Source organism: Symphalangus syndactylus, chromosome 23 (assembly GCF_028878055.3).
Source record: "Symphalangus syndactylus isolate Jambi chromosome 23, NHGRI_mSymSyn1-v2.1_pri, whole genome shotgun sequence".
NCBI classification, from domain to species: Eukaryota; Metazoa; Chordata; class Mammalia; order Primates; family Hylobatidae; genus Symphalangus; species Symphalangus syndactylus.
In genome coordinates, this window is record NC_072445.2 from 49,626,442 (window position 1) to 49,640,412 (window position 13,971).

Consider the following 13,971-nt stretch of genomic DNA (forward strand, 5'->3'; position numbering starts at 1 on the left):
TGAGTCCTAAATCTTGCTTTCAGTGAAAGGAGTCCATTCCTGTGATAAATTGGCTAAGAAAAGGACTCCATGTTTGAAGTTTAGTCCTCAATGGTAATTATTATTAATGCAACCATCTATTGATTGGTTGTGGACACTTAAAATACTTTTAATTAATGTTGCCATTAATTAATGTTAAAAGCATTTAACTTGCATCTATCAACTGATAAATGGATAAACAAAATGAAGTATATCCATACAATGGACTATTATTCAACCACCAAAAGGAATGAAGTACTGATACATTAATGCAGTATCTACATGGATACCTTGAAAATATTATGCTAAGCGAAAGAAGCCAGATGCAAAGGAACATATATTACATGATTCTATATCTATGAAATATCCAAATTAGGCAAATCCAGAGAGACAAAGCAGATTAGTGGTTGCCAGGGGCTGGGGATAGAAGGAAGCGGGAGTGGCTGCTTAATGGATGTACGTTTCCTCTGGGGATAATGAAAAGTTCTGAAACTAGATAGTGGCAATGGTTGCACAACACTGTAAACATACTTAATATCACTAAATCACACACCTTAAGATGGCTAACATGGTAAACTTTATGTTATATGCATTTACCACAAGTTTTTAAAGGAAGGATCTAAACTCTGGGTGTCCGTTTCCTCAACTACATTCTTGAATCTATCTTCTCTGATATGTTACAGGAAATATATAATAAACTACTTTGTGACAATCTTTGCAGATGGAAATGTGTATGTAAGTGGAATATAAGAACCACTGTGCTAAGCACACACTCAATGGCCGAAACCACCCAGGACACCAGGACACTGGGACAAGATATTAAAGGTGGCAGCTGTACTCCCACCACGGATCACACAATCCCCTCAATTTTCTCATTCTCTCTCCACCTCCACCTCCAAAGCTGCACCTAAGATAAACTGCTAGTCACAATTTACAATCGGAATACTATTTAGAGACAGAAACAGGCAGTTGTGCTTGTTCCTAATGTATTCTAGGTACTTGATATGCTGAGAGCACAAGACAATTTTTTCACACGGTTGAACTCCTTAGGGCCTGTCTTCTAGACCATTTCATTGGTTTAAAATACACCGTTGCTCAAGCATTGTGAAGTGGGCCTGTGTGCCTGGTGAGGAAAGAAGGGCAATTTGGTTCACCGTGCAGAAATTTTTCTTTTATTTAAATCGTTTAGATTTCAGACTACATCTTTTATTTCTTCCAGCAACAAGCATTAGCAAGTCACTTGCCTCTCTGTTTCTCGGAATGAAGACTAGAAATCTTAATACAAAACATTAACTAAGTGGGCCAGTCTGGCAGAGTAATAGATCTTCAGAACTGTGGTGGCAAAGCCTGCCTGGGCTTCCTCAAGTCACAGTAAAGCACTATAATTCTTTTATTGAACCAAGAGCATTTAAGTCACAAATATATCTATGCAGAAAGCAATTGTGACAGCTCCTCAAATTGATGACTGAGGGAACCATTCAGAACCAGCACTGATGGGCCCTGAACTAAAGGTAAAAATAATAGGGTAGATTAGAAAAAACTGCTCAGACCCAGAGCAATCAATGCCACTGGAATTGCTTATTTGAGCTGCCATCGCTCTTATTTCACATGCAAAGCACACTGCATTAGCAACCAGATGGTATCTTCCTTTTCCTTGGTGGACTTCCTAGGGTTTTCAAAGATCCTTGCCTGAATTAGTTCACTTTCTCCAGCCAGCACAATAAGGCTTCAGCTAGCTGACATGCCTGAATACAACAAAAAATGAACCCCACAGAGAAGCACAACTATTTATTGAACTTAGAAGAAAAGAGAAATAAAAAGAAAGAATGGTTTGGACATCAATAGAGTCAATACCTTCCAATATCATTTTTAATCCCTGAAAACTCATAAAATCCTAAATGTGGGAGGGATACCAGAGGTCAACTAGTCAACATGCTAGATTAATTATCTATTGCTACATAACAAATTACCCCAATACTTTGTGGCTTGAAACAGCATTTATCATCTCACAGTTTCTGTGGGTCAGGAATCTGGGTGTGACTTAGCTGGGTCCACTGCTTTAAGGTCTCTCACAGGTTGCAATCTTGGTGAGATCACAGGGGCCATGGTCATCTGAAGGCTTGACTGGGGAAGGATCTGCTCCTCGGCTCACTCAAGAGATTGTTGACAGAAGTAGATCCTCCTAGGCTGTTGGATTGAGGGTCTCAGTTCCTCACAGGTTGATGGCCAGAGACCTCCCTCTGTTCCTTGTCATGACAGCCTCTCCAAATGGCGGCTTGCAATATGGTGGCTGGCTTTGTTACAGAAAAGGGGTCCTGATCTAGACCCCAAGAGAGGGTTCTTGGATCTAGAACAAGAAAGAATTCAGGGCAAGTCTGCAGTGCAGAGCAAAAGCAAGTTTATTAAGAAAGTAAAGTAGGGCTGGGCATGGTGGCTCACACCTGTAATCCCAGCACTTTGGGAGGCCAGGGTGGGTGGATCATGAGGTCAGGAGATTGACCATCCTGGCTAACATGGTGAAACCCCGTCTCTACTAAAAATACAAAAAATTAGCTGGGCATGGTGGCGGGTACCTGTAGTCTCAGCTACTCGGGAGGCTGAGGCAGGAGAATGGTGTGAACTTGGGGGGCAGAGCTTGCAGTGAGCCGAGATCACACCACTGCACTCTAGCCTGGGCAACAGAGCAAGACTCCGTCTCAAAAAAAAAAAAAAAAAAAAAAAGAAAGTAAAGTAGTGGCCAGGCCACACCTGTAATCCTAGCACTTTGGGAGGACGAGGTGGCCAGATCACTTGAGATCAGGAATTTAAAACCAGCCTGGCCAACATGGTGAAACCCTGCCTCTACTGAAAAAAAAAAAAAAAAAAAAAAAAAAAATTAGCTGGGTGTGGTGGCCGGCACCTGTAATCTCAGCTACTTGGGAGGCTGAGGCAGGAGAATCTCTTGAACCCACGAGACAGAGGTTGCAGTGAGCTGAGATCATGCCACTGCACTCCAGCCTGGGCAACAGAGCAAGACTCCATCTCAAAAAAAAGAAAAAAAAAAAAAGTAAAGTAGAGAAAGAACAGCTACTCCATAGACAGAGTAGGGTGTTCCCAAAAGTAAGAGGAGGAATGCGTCCACCCTAGGTACAATGTTTGTGTATATAGGATAAAAAAAGATTATTGGGAGATGTGTTCTACTACAAGAGTTTGTGACAAAGGATTAATTTTCTTAATTACTCATTTTGCAAGAATTAATATTATTATCTTTAGAGCAAAATTAGAATGCCTTCATTCTCAAGATATCAGGATATTAGGACACTCCCAAGTCTGGGTCTGTTTAGTAAACATTATCAATCTGTTCCCTTAACTGTAAACATCTAGAAGCTCTGAATGCCTGACTTTCAGGGAATGCAGCCCGGCAAGTCCCAGCCTCATTTTTCCTAGCCCTCACTCAAAATGGAGTCACTCTGGTTTGAACACTTCTGACAGCTTCATCAAGTAAGCAAAGGAAAGGACAAGAGAGAGAATGAGAGCAAAACAGAAGTTACACTCGTATGCAAACTAGGCTCAGACGTCATATCCCATCACTGTCTATTCACTTAGAGAAGGTCATTAGATGCAACTCACACTTCAGAGGAAAGGATTCCATAAGGGCATGAATACTAGGAAGTGGGGTCATTGGGTGCCATCTCAGAGGCTGCCTGCCACCTGTGCCACCTGTACCTAGTAGACACTTCTGTCTCCTCCACAGCGTCCTCACCAGTTTCTGCTTTAAATTCTCCTGCCACGGGGAGACTCACTGCCTCTCGAGGCATCCAGGTCATTCCATTTCAGAACCCTAACTACTTAAGTAGTTCTAATAGTTAACCCACTGTCTGGCCCCTTGAGATTCTGTTAAATACCCAGAAACTCTTAAGAGACCATTGAGTTCAGGATATTTATAAAGGAGATGTTTAGAAATGGGAATTTTGTTCATGAGATGAGGTCTGGGAAGAGAAACAGAACACAGTTATTACAAGGAAAAGTTCTCACACAATCACCTAAGGCAATCTCAACATCACAAATATCACAGGCCACGTATATAAGGGGAAGGCAAGTACCACGCCCGTCCCCCTAATCAGCCCCATCCTGGGTTTCCCAAACCCCTTCTGCAATGCATATAGGAAATTCTTAAAACAACTCCGCACTGTGCTGTCCTTACAAAGGTTCAAAGGAAGGCTGACAAGGACAGTTAGGTTCTGATGCATCCCAGAGCTATCTGTAAAAGGGGGAGGGAGCAGTGACAAAGCTCTGGTGATAAGTGGAGAAAGGCTTTCCAATCAATCAGGAAAGAGAAGAGCTAAAGGACCAGAAGCCTGAGGACATGGTCACATAATAAGCTTCCAAGGTCTTGATTTCCCAAGAGGCTGGGTTGTGACTGGTTGGGAGGGGTGAGATAAGCATGAAAGTGGGGTGGAGACAGGCAGTGGGAAGGGCCAGAGGGGCCAGAGGGCTGTGCCCCACCTAGATTCTATTCATTCCATTTCAGTGGTCACATTAATATTCCTTGTCACACCACACACTTCTGAAGGGCAGAGTACATGTGGGAGATGCGGGTGGGGTAGAGAGGGAGGAGTCATGGGACACATATCATCAGCTTGTTCCTCACTCCATCACCTCTGGGTTTTCTAAAATTCTGTGAACTGCATCCCGAGGCCTAAAAGAGTGAACAGTAAAATCATTCACTAGTTTGGAGTATGTGTGGCTAAAATCTGACTAAACTAACCAACTTCATCTGATAAATTAGAAAAAAAAATTGATTCAAATAGGCATGGGTTTCAAATGGAAAACTGTAGCAGGGGTACCCTAGAAGCAGGTAAAATGCCCCCTAAATCAGTCTGCTCATTTAAAGGTGATCTCTAAGCCATACAATGGGAAGATCGTTGATTGTGGATGTGTTCACTTGTTTCTGTCACTCACTTATTAACTTCCTTCTCTGCCATTTACATTTATATTCTCAGAAATGAGCTGTGACCTCTTCCTTCCGTGCAGTTTTCCCCAGCTTCCAGGCTGATGGTCAGCACCCAACCAGTGAAATTTCAATTTTTGTCTTTGGCTGAATCATAAGGATAAGAAACAAAAAATGCAAGGGCTATACACCAGCTCCTTAAACTCCACACTTTTCTACTATGTCCTTGGAGCAAATTCAGCATACTCTCATTTAGCCTCAAATGCTGAGTCACTAGTAGATGATGAACACAAATCCCAACCAACATTATCAATACCAGTGGAGGATTGACGAGCATATATAGGGGTATATTTCTCCAAGGTGTTCTACTGAGAATCATTAAGCAAACCATCAGCCTTTTAGAGATACATATGCAATAGTGTGTACAGGGTATAACAACTCTGCACTCAGATGCCCAAAGTGCACTTTGGCAAATCTGACATAGTTTGAGAGTACAGGAATATTTGCATGACAAACCTAAATTAACACATGAGCTGTAGGCCAAAGGTTTCCAGAACCTAAGGGGTCTCCAGGCCAGCCAACTGATATCTCCAGTCAAAATGACCGATCTACACTCATGCTTTCCACTCAGGATTCCAGATCTGCAATATAGGTCAAAAAGTCAAGAACGGAGAAGGATATGTTTCAAGATTTACTTTCAAGGAAATCAGGGTGCCTTCAACCAGTTTGATTTAAAATGGAGTCAATCTTCATTCATATATGATGTCATTTCTTTTATGAGTCCCATACCCTGGTTCACAAGGAACTAAGCTAATGATAAAAAAGCATTTTGTCCTTTTGAAAGATGTATACTTTAAAGAAAAACCTACTAGCAAATGAAGAGAAGGGAGCCATGGAACGGCTTCTTCCAAAGTCTCTTTTCATCGGAAGTCACACTCTGCAAAATCTCAAAAGTGATATCCCAGCACTTTTAGAAGAAAATGCATGGTGGGCTTCTCCAAATGTGGGCTGCAGAAATCCTCATAGTTTGTCTGCTGGTCTTTTGTGAGATTTGAGATTACAATAAAACCAATCTATGCTTCTATTTCTGGCCTGACTTAATAACTTACTAATTGTAATTGACTAAACACCAGGCATCAACTCACACATGTCAAGACTCATTTTTATCACCATTTTGGATCTATTGTGTTCTACAGAGAATCATGCAGGGAGGAGTCCAATGGGTCACCACAACATGGCGGACCTGAGATCAATATCACGATCCAAAATATGAAGCCAGATGGCCCGAGAGCCGGGGGAAAGGAGCAGAGAGTTGCAAGTCAAGCAGGCCCTGCAGGATGAGTGAATGAGGTCACTGAGCCTGCACCACTGTGATTGCACACTCTTAGTGATGTGTGAGTGAGCACAGCTCTTCTGAACAGTTGGGGCACTGAATTATTGGATTTTAAAATAGGGCTGATCTCACACCTAGGCCCATTGCCCAAACTAGGTATCTTCATTTCTGGACACCTCTGGTCTCTTTAATCTCTGCGATTGTAGTTCACTGCTTTGGGGGGATGACAGAGGGAGGGGCAGGAGGCTGTCATCTAAAAATATGAATTTATCTAGATTTAAGTATGATGAAGATGTAAAGGGGCAACACAGCCTATAGCAGCTTGTCTAGCCCATGAGTACACCATCAAACAGGATTGTCCTGAGAAACTGGGCCAGAGAGTTGGCCGATGAACTTTTGAATTTAAATGTCTTGGCCAATGAACTTTTGAATTGAAAACATGGACTACAAATAGAACTCAGGGCTTCTGATTTATAATTCAACGTTCTTTCCAAGACTACCCAACTACATTGACATGCAAATTGTTAGGATGCAATGCCTCTTTCCATTGCCTTGCAGCCACACATGTGAGATTGTGTCATTTAGAAGCATCCACAAAACTAAGCCCAAGAAACAGAGCAGATAACTATGCTCTTTTATTGAGCAGAGTACCATGTGCCAAGGACTATTCCCAGAACTAGAGAGAGAAAGGCAAATAAATAGTTATTCCTGCCCACAAGGAACTTGCTCTGAGGAGCGACACATTTACCCCTTTAATCCAGACACCGTGTGGAGATACTAGATACTTTTTAAAAATTGTGGTAAAATACACATTAACATAAAATTGACCATCTTCACCAATTTTCAAGCATACAGTTAAGTGGCATTACATGTGTTCACATGGTTGTACAACCATCATCACCATCCGTCCATAAAACTCTTTCCATCTTGCAAAACTGAAATTCTGCACGGAGATATGTTTGTAATATTCTGCAGGGACCAGTTTTTCCTTGGCTTCTCTTGAACTGCTGTGGGGTTAATCCCTCAACTACAGGAAGTCTAGTTATTTATGGGCTTTGGTATCTTCTCACCCTGGTCACCCCTCCCAGCTCACATGGAAGGGCATCGGGCCCAGCCAACAACCTTTGCGCATCAGAGGAGACTGATAGCAGAGTCTGTCCCCATCCCTGTGAGTTTGCTTGGACAGATTTCTTCTCTCAACACTGTATTTATTACTGGGGCGTGAAGCACAAATCTGCAGATGCCTTTTCTACTTGCCTGCTGTTAAGAGCTTGCTCAATAACTTAGCTCTCTCTTCCTTAAAGACATTTGGTTTTGGGTTTTTATTGGTGATTGCAGAAGACAATGTGAGATGAGGCTTGCGGTATCCTGGATTCCTCCCGCCCTCTCCCCTGCCTCCCTTCTGGTTGGCTCTTGTAAGGTTGGTTTGCAGCTGCAGGAGCAGCGGCTCTTTAACTCTTGGGCAGCCATAACCATCCCTACTCTTTCACATACATAGATAGGACTGTTCTGTCTCCTCATTAGATTATCACAGCAAATTGACGGTTACTTGAAAAAAACAAAAAACAAACAAACAAAAAAAACCTGTCACAATAGGAGACAAAACACTGGCAACAGATAAAACAAAAGGAGGCACTGAGCTCTTTAATTAAGGTTCTTGAAGGCATGCGAATCTTAGCTTCTAGTTACCCTGCTGTGCCTCTGCCTGATTAGCTACAATGCATCTGCTTGGTTTCCTGGTATCCATCTGTACTGCTAGGGAGAAATTTATTCGGGTTGCCCTGATTCTCAATAAGATGACTCAAAGGCATCAGCTGTAGATGGACTAATGGTTATGCATGTTGACAGAGTGTCTCCTGTGCTCCTTGCTGTGTTGATATGCAGAATCACACCACCTTACAAGTACCTGGGATTAACCCATATCCACACAGACGGCCCTAATGAAATGCCTCTCCCAGGAAACCCAAAGAGTTTTAGCATGACTCATTTCACCGTTGTTGTGTTTAAAGTTGGAAGTAGACCTTATCGCGCCCTCTTCACAAACTCCACCTTTCTGTTCTGCAGCGGCCGATACCACAGAATTCCTCCTTTTGTAGGTTAAAAGGACTGTGAGTATTGGGATGTTTCTGCGCATGACAATGTAAGAGATGTTTTCATTTCAATGCTGGATGAATGTGTTTGTGCATACAAGGATTCTTTCTCAACAAGAAAAGGGCAGCCAAGACCGAAGCCACCACTATTCAGAGTTGTTTGGGCAGAGAATACTAAAGTTATGTTGGCCCTGAATAATTTCAGGTTCCTCAAAGGACTTATTCACCTCCTTTATAAAACTGAGGATTTCTTTTAAAAGTAGCACTAACTATATGGGCTCTAAAATTCTTTCCTTATATACCATTCTGTGATTCAATAATATGATTGATCCCATAAGCTCAGTTTCACAGAGTTTGAAACAGCCGAGCTGAATCCTCTACATACACTCAGATATTTAGGACTTAAAAATATTCTCCTAAAACTGATGAAATCTGAATACAGTCTGGACTTTAGTCAATTTTGATTTCTTAAATTTGACAAATGTACTGTGGTAATGTTAAGACGTTAATATCAGTAGAAACTAGGATATAAGCAAACTATTATTTTTGAAACTTTTCTGCAATCTAAAATTATTTCAAAATAAAACATTAAAAAACTTTTTTGGCCAGGTGCGGTGGCTCACGCCTGTAATCCCAGCACTTTGGGAGTCCGAGTTGGGCAGATCACCTGAGGGCAGGAATTCTAGACCAGCCTGACCAACATGGCGAAACCTCGTCTTTACTAAAAATACAAAAATTAGCTGGGCATGGTGGTGGGCACCTGTAATCCCAACTACTCGGGAGGCTGAGACAGGAGAATTGCTTGAACCCTGGAGATGGAGGTTGCAGTGAGCCGAGATTGTGCCACTGCACTCCAGCCTGGGCCACAGAGCGAGACTCCATCTCAAAAATAAATAAATAAAATAAAATAAAATAATATGTTTTCTCTCACTTGGGTTTAAATAAAAGCAACATTTAGTTGAAACTGGGTATTACAAAATAACATTTTGCCAGCCCTCTGTCTCAGAGAAGAGAATAGAAAGACATGGTTTTTCTGTAGCTATGAATTTAATGCTAATTTAGGTGTTTCAGTCACTTCTTGAGCACTTCTTTCTTCTTCCATTGTAGCAGGAAGGACTTCAGACTTCCTACAACAATGGAAAAAGTTCTCCAAAGAATTTCAGATTGCATGCTTTGAGCTTTGAGAGTAATACTTGGTGTAAAATACTGACGATAAGATAAACTGTAGGAGGAATTTCCTTTATAAAATGACCAGTCCAGGAAGCCAAAGTGCAAAGCTTTATAAATACTAATGCTTATTGGGAAGCAGGGATCAAGCATTGGTTTTCTCACTGCACACAGGATTTCCTACTACTTGTTCACACTAGTATATAAATTAAACTTAAATCTGATGTCATTATCATTAGTCTAGCGCTCTCCCTTTTTCTCCACTTAAATACCTTATAGAACTCACAGCAGGCTGAGCGTGGTGGCTCACGCCTGTAATCCCAGCACTTTGGGAGGCCAAGGCGAGCGGATTGCCTGAGCTCAGGAGTTCGCAACCAGCCCGGGCAACATGGTGAAACCCTGTCTCTACTAAAACCCACAAAAAAATTAGCTGGGCCTGGCAGCGTGTGCCTATAGCCCCAGCTACTCGGAGGCTGAACCTGGGAGGCAGAGGTTGCAGTAAGCCAAGATCACACCACTGCACTCCAGCCTGGGCGACAGAGCAAGACTTCAAAAAAAAAAAAAAAGAACTCACAGCAGTAGCTCCATAGGGGACTTTAGAGGTGGCCTAATCCATTCTTCCCCTGAGGCCCAGAGGTAGGTTTCAAACTAAACCAGGACACACAGGCAGAAGTACTTTGAATAAAGTGCCTCATAATTATAAGGTACAATTACTACTGATATCATGACCAGCCACTAGGCCAAGTTCACCCAGCTGCTTAGACCATAGAAGATTCTAAACTCCAAAAGGCCTGGCATGAGTCTTCGTAATTTAATTATGGACAGTACTGATTTCCACATGAGGAAATATTTAATAAATAATCAACCGATTGCAGTGCAGACTCTTTAATCCCAAACCAGTACAGAGGCTTGTTTTCCTCTTCGGAAAGTCAAGCCTGAAGAGAGAGGGTTTGTTTACCAGGTTGAAAAGGGAGCGGAGAGAAGCCTACATTTATTCCTGGGGGAGAAAAATGTAACTGTTATAAGCTGCTATGCTACATCAATTTAAAAGTAATTTTTCTGAATTAAGAGAAAATTGAGTGGGAAAAATGCTTCTTTTCGGAAATTTAATTCCCAGCTGAGTATTTATATGCTGATACCCTTTGCAAGTACACAAGCAATAAGCTGCTTCGTGCGGCAACGACATCAAACAGGACAGGAAAAAAAGTCGTTCTTTAGACATTTTCCTCCAGACTTACACTTCTCCCCCAACCTCCACTTGTCTTGATCTCACCGACACCCAAGCCAACTCCTTTAAAAACAGATCGGGATAAAATAATCAAGTTCCTTGCTGAATATCAACAAAATCCATGAATTTTTGTTGGCAATGAATGGGAATGAAGGAGAACATTTCATTTCATATTTAAAATGTTAAATTGGGTGCTTATAATTCCCCTGATTTAGCTTTTTTAATTTAAAAATTCAAGCTTTATTCAACATTTGCATATTCATGCCTCTATAATGTGCACTGATTGCATTAACGGCGGAGAAAAAGCATGTAAGTGCAGCACAAATATAGTTACTCATCAAGTGTACCATCTATGTATGCATAGATAAATATTTCCAAACAAATTAACATACACCCCAGCGCAGGTGCTCTGGCCTCACAGCTCCCTCCAGCTATTTCAGTCTTACTTTTCCTTCCATCAAGTTTCTAGAGCCAGAGCATCAGTTGAGAAATTGGATAATTTAGTGATTGGTAGAATTAGTGGGGCCCTTTTCCAAAGTCACTGGTCAGAACGACTAAGTCTTTAACCAGCAATAGCTAGAAGAAGAAAAAAACATTCAACTGTATCCTTTATCAAAAACCAAAAGTAGGCTGGGAGCAGTGGCTCATGCCTGTAATCCCAGCACTTTGGGAGGCCGAGGTGGAGGATCACCCGAGGTCAGGAGCTCCAGACCAGCCTGGCTAACATGGTGAAACCCCATCTCTACTAAAAATACAAAAATTAACTGGATGTGGCAGAGCGTGCCTGTAGTCCCAGCTACTTGGGAGGCTGAGGCAGGAGAATCACTTGAACCTGGGAGGCGGAGGTTGCAGTGAGCTGAGATCATGCCACTGCACTCCAGCCTGGGCAATAGAGCGAGATTCTGTCTCAAAACAAAAAAACAAAAAACAAAACAAAACCAAAAAAAAGTAGGCCAGGCACAGTGGCTCACACGTGTAATCCCAGCACTTTAGGAGGCTGAGGCAGGATGACTGCTTTGAGCTCAGGAGTTCAAGACCAGCCTGGGCAACAACATAACAAGACCTTGTCTCTACTAGCTCTACTAAAAACCCCCCAAAATTAGACTGGCATGGTTGTGTGTGCCAGTGGTCCTAGCTACTCAAGAGGCTGAGGTGGAAGGATTGCTTGAGCCCAGGAGGTCAAAGCTATGGTGAGCCGTGATCGTGTCACTTCACTCCAGCCTAGACAGAGCTAGACCCTATCTTAAACACATAAACACACACGTGCATGCATGTGCACACACACACACACAAAAGTAGAGTTTCCATAATTCAACAAAAACCTCCAATAGTTGATAGATAGTTGTTATAGGGAGGGAGGGGCAGTTCCCATCCCAGAGAAGTAAATCCTACTGACCAGGGTGGCAGACACTGTGAATACCCACCAACAGTCAGTACCCTCTGGCTTTTAGTTTACAGAATCATGACTTTGTTTGGAAATATGATGTGCCCAGCTCTTCAGAACAGGCCATGTTTTGTTGGCACAAGTTGGCAAATTACCCCTGGGTCAAATCCAGCCCACTTCTTGGTATTATAAACAAAGTTTTATTGGAATATAGATGTGCCCATTCATTTACTCATTTTCTGTAGCTGCTTTTGCACCACAAGGGCATATTTTAGTAGTTGTGACAGAGACCATAGGGCCTGCAAAGCCTACAATATTTACTATTTGGCCCTTTACAGAAAACATTTGCCAAGTCCCAGTCCAAGCCAATGCCAGCCAATTTCCCAGCCTCCCTTGCAGCTAGGAAGATGTTGAATTGTATACAGTAGGTAAGGAAGAGGGTGTGGCCAAGGGCTACTCTTGGATAACAGAATAGAAACATTGACTAAAATAGCGGCCATAGAGGATCACCACATTTGAGGGGTGGAGTAAAGAGAGGAAGATGCAAGTTCAGGACATTAGAATATATGATTTGCTTTGCTGGCCACTTTGGTGCCTAAAAAAAAGAGAGAGAGAAAGAAAGAATATATGATTTGAGGTACCTTTGGGATGTCAAGTAAGCACATTGATACACAAATATAACACTCAGAAACTCAGAAAAGAGGCCTAGACTGAAGATCTCTAAGGTCAATTGCTTATTTAACTTAAAAAAAGAAAAAAGACATTTTTTGGATCTGATCTCCTGCAAACCAGTAATTCCAATTAAATCCTCTTGACTACTGCCTCTTACTTACAACTCTCTTGGTTTCTATGGCACCAGTCTTTTCTGGTTCTCTTCCCACCTCTCTGACTACCCCTTCTATTTGCTTACATTTTATCCTTCGACACCCAAATTGGGGAATTCCTTCAGGTTTATCATCAGGTTTCTGTGCTTCCCTTGATACTCTCTCCCTGAACATTCTCATCAATCTCACGACTTTCAACCAAATGACTCCTGAATGAACATTTCTAGCCTAGACTTTTCTCTACTTCTTGACTCACTGTTCCCCTCCCACTACAGATCTCCAAATGGGTGTCGTGTTGGCAATTCAAACTCTGTGTACTTAAAATACTTATTTATCCTCCCCCCAAACAGAGAGAAAACACTGGCCATGGTGTCAGAATCACTGGTTTGGATCACTGGCTTTGAATCATACTAGGTATGTCTGAACTTTCAAAAATGTCTTAATTTGTTTCAATTTCATCATTCCCGTGTGCCTCAAAGAGGGACAGAGTCCTGTTCATGGGTGTACAAAATGAAGGAGCCGTTGATTTGGAGCAAATGGTGAGGAAAACCTGGAAAGGTATAGGAAAAGATAGTATTTGATCTTGAAAAGTGTGGGAAATTCAAAAATCTGCATGTCATTGTCTTAGAGTCTATCTGATATAAATTCTAGTCTTAGATGGAGCACACTATGACTTCCAGCCCCATTGGAAAGCCAAGAAGATGGGAACACCATTTTTGCTTTTGCACCTTGCTCCTGGCTACGTTTCCTACTTGGTTAGTTCCAACCCCTGCTGTCTTTCATGGCCTTTGCTACTTGGTGCATATATAACTCACATTATCTCCTGGCTATTCCTGAGCCCTGGGCTTGAAATCAGTGCAAATTTATCCTCAGGATTGTATCTGCTTTGTGAGGGGCTTTAATCTCTCTGGTTTAAAAAAACAAAAAAGTCCCAGCACAGTGGCTCACGCCTATAATCCTAGCACTTTGGGAGGCCAAGGCAGGCGGATGGCTTGAG

General features: G+C 42.1%; 1 protein-coding gene across 1 annotated transcript in view; it reads right to left on the reverse strand.

Annotated features, from left to right (window-relative positions):
- Positions 1 to 1,172: 1,172 nt before the first annotated feature.
- CDKAL1 (CDK5 regulatory subunit associated protein 1 like 1) overlaps positions 1,173 to 13,971 on the reverse strand; it is a 759,164-nt gene continuing 746,365 nt past the window's right edge. Inside the window, exon 17 of the mRNA XM_063632136.1 lies at positions 1,173 to 2,365. The gene's annotated coding sequence lies outside the window, so the exon portion shown is untranslated. The remainder of the gene's footprint in view (positions 2,366 to 13,971) is intronic.